This window comes from Octodon degus, unplaced genomic scaffold, assembly GCF_000260255.1.
Source record: "Octodon degus isolate 3935 unplaced genomic scaffold, OctDeg1.0 scaffold00234, whole genome shotgun sequence".
NCBI classification, from domain to species: domain Eukaryota; kingdom Metazoa; phylum Chordata; class Mammalia; order Rodentia; family Octodontidae; genus Octodon; species Octodon degus.
Window position 1 is genome coordinate 467,550 of NW_004524810.1, and position 3,098 is coordinate 470,647.

The following is a 3,098-nucleotide window of genomic DNA, read 5'->3' on the forward strand; positions in this document are numbered from 1 at the left end:
GGGAGGAGAAGGAGCTTCCATCTTTGCCTCCAGTGCTGTCTTGGTAAAAAGGCTTATATCCTTATTTTAAAATTAACTCCTCTGGAAAGCAAACCCTATGAGCAGAAAATTTATTATGATTACAGTTGCTCCCCAGAGCCCAAGAGTAATGCAGGTGCTCAGCAAATGTTAATTGAATGAACACATGGTGTAGATCCAAGCAGTCACATCATATTGACAAAGTAGAACCAATCACCCTGAAAGAGGGCAATTGCCCTGAGCTGAACTGAAAACAGAGATGATATTTGCCAAGCAGGAGAAGATAAACAGACAAAGACATTATAAGGGAGGTGAGGGGACTTCTACCTTCTTATATTATAAAATGAGATCTGAAAATTAAATTGAAAACAGACATTTTAACAGAAAAAAAGCCATACAATTTTTACTAAAGTTAATTTTTATATGTACATGGAAGCCTTCAGAGAAAAATGAAATTCTAAAGGGCAATTAGGCATGGAGGCTTCAATATTTTAACAGAAAATAGGAAGTTGTAGACATAGCCAAAGAAAAGGGGTGATAAACTGTGAGAGGAAAATAGATAAGAGAAGCTACCGGAATATAAGGTTCTTTAGTGAAGCTATCAGTGCAGATCTACCCTAGTGCTGTGTTCATTTTCACAGATGAACATTGTCCTCCTTTCCTGATATAAGGAAGCAGGGCACCTTCACAAAAAAGAGCATCCCTCATTTTTAGGTAGAAAGGAGAAAGATAAAGAGTGTTTCCTGAATTTTCTGTTTCTTAGTTGCTTTCAGCTCAAAATAATCCTTATGCCAAGAGAATCCTTATGTTAAAATGGCATTTTTCAGGCTGACATATTCTGCCTGTCCTTCAATGTCAAGGACAAGTCAGAAAGAAGAGAAGACATTCAGGACAAGGTAGGAGCCAGAAACCAATGGAATGATGCAATAAAGCAACCAGGAGGCCACTGAACATATATATATATATATATGAATGAAGACTGGCTGCTGGATTTGGAAATCTCCTGAAATGTTATTGTGACACCAACATAAACTCCAAAATGGCACCCAGGATTTGGAAGCAGATTTATTTCATGTTGGACAGGCACTGACATGGAATCAATACCTATACAAATGTCAGGACCTGATCTCTGGTGATACAGGACTCATATGGAATAAGCAAGCAGGAAGTACAGAGGCAGAAGGGCTTGTCAAGTGGGGATTGGAGGTAGTGGTTACAATGTGGTTTATACAATGTACATCACAGTGACTAGCCATTTCTAAGAGACCAGAAGCAACTGGAATTGGAAAAAGACTTGTTACCTGGGCAACTAAGAAACTAAAATGTACTGGCTGGAGGGGACTTGGGGATTTTCTGCTACAGTTTAAGTGAAGTTAAAGCTCAGAAATCCTTATTACTAAATCCATATATAATTATAAGGACAAAATATCCAAGGTTAAGCCAGAAAAGATTTTACATAAGCTCAACTGATGATCCTGGCATGTTTAAGGGAAGATAGGATGATTAACATGGAGACCACACATTTGTCCAAAGAAAAAATTTCTTAGCCTTTGAAGATACTGAGCTACAAGTTGTTCAGGCCTTTGAAGTAAGTATCAATGCTCTAAAAATTTTTGCTTCCATGTATGATAAATTGAAACCTATAAACCACTTAAATATGAAACTAGTAAAAGTCATCATGTTCCTTGCTCAAAATTCTAGCTTACAAGAAATGTACCATATATTATTGGATTTCTTGTGTATATTTATTACTGGGAAAGAATTCTGGCCCATAGACTATAAATACTTCTAGTTTTATAAGGATGTAGTATATTAGAAGCTGGGTATAGTGGCACATGCCTGTCATCCCAGCATTTTGTGAAGCTGAGGCAGGAGAATGCAAGTTCAAACTCAGCCTGGGTGACTTAATGACTTAGCAAAACTATCTGACAATAGAAAATTTTAAAAAGGGGTTCAGATCTAGCTCAATACAAAGGCTCTTGCATCAATCCCCAGTACTTCCAAGCAAAAATAAAAAAGTAGTATATTGAATTCTGGTTTACTATCAAATAATTGTGAAATTTGTTACCCTGAGTCTGTCTATCTAGATCACTTCAGGAATTCTGGAAACTCACTTGTGGAAGAAAAAGTTGAGGTCTAAAGTACATTCTGATTATTTTAGGAAATGACACATTCCCATAAGATGATTTGGTGGTCAGCTTGTTCACCTGCCCAGTAATCTACCCTGTGGCTTGCTACACTCTTTCATCAGTCAAGGGTGATAATGTATTAAGTTGTGGTACAGACTAAGGGCAGAAAATGAAATATATAGAATGCTAGATTATGGTGAGGCTGAGAAGAGAGCCTCTGTAGGAACTGACAATTTAATTCTAAGGCAGAAGGCTAACACAAGATATTCCTTTAGAGAGTGTAGTCGGAAAAGGAAGGTAGTGGTTATAGTGTGGTTTGCACAGAAGGAGGGGATAATTGGTTAGAGGAGAAACCCTCCCTACAGGAGAGAAGGGGTGAAAATGGGTGTAATTACAGGTCAGTCTAGAGGAGAGTAGATGAGAAGTTAGAGGAGTTTATACTTTGAGGAATTCATTTCTTCAAAAAATCTGTGGAGAGTATGAAGTTTAGGGTATGGGCTTGAGGAGACAAGATGAGAGACTTGAATAGTTACAAAGGCAAAGAGAAAAGGAAGTGACTTGGGAAAAGCAAAAGGGAGAGTGAGCATTGCTGAGATCGCACAGAAGCAACAAGTATGGACTCCCAGTGATGTAGTCAATAAAGAAACAAAGTACTTGACAGCCAGACCCGGAAGTGGAGACAGCCCAGGGCTTGTCAACACAGATTAATTTGCTCCACACTGGAACAAAAAGGAAAGCAAAAAAGGGCAAGAAAATAAGGCTGCCTGTAAATGCCATTGATATGATGTAACATAGGTTTGGTATTAGGAAGGTGAGGATGTGAAACTATAAGCGGACTTATAAAGTAGGAGAATAAGAAAGAACAGAAGAAGCAGACGTACAACAATTGGGGCATGTTGGGTGGTAAGACAATGAAAGGTATAGAATGGAAGACTGTTCAAGTAGGGATTG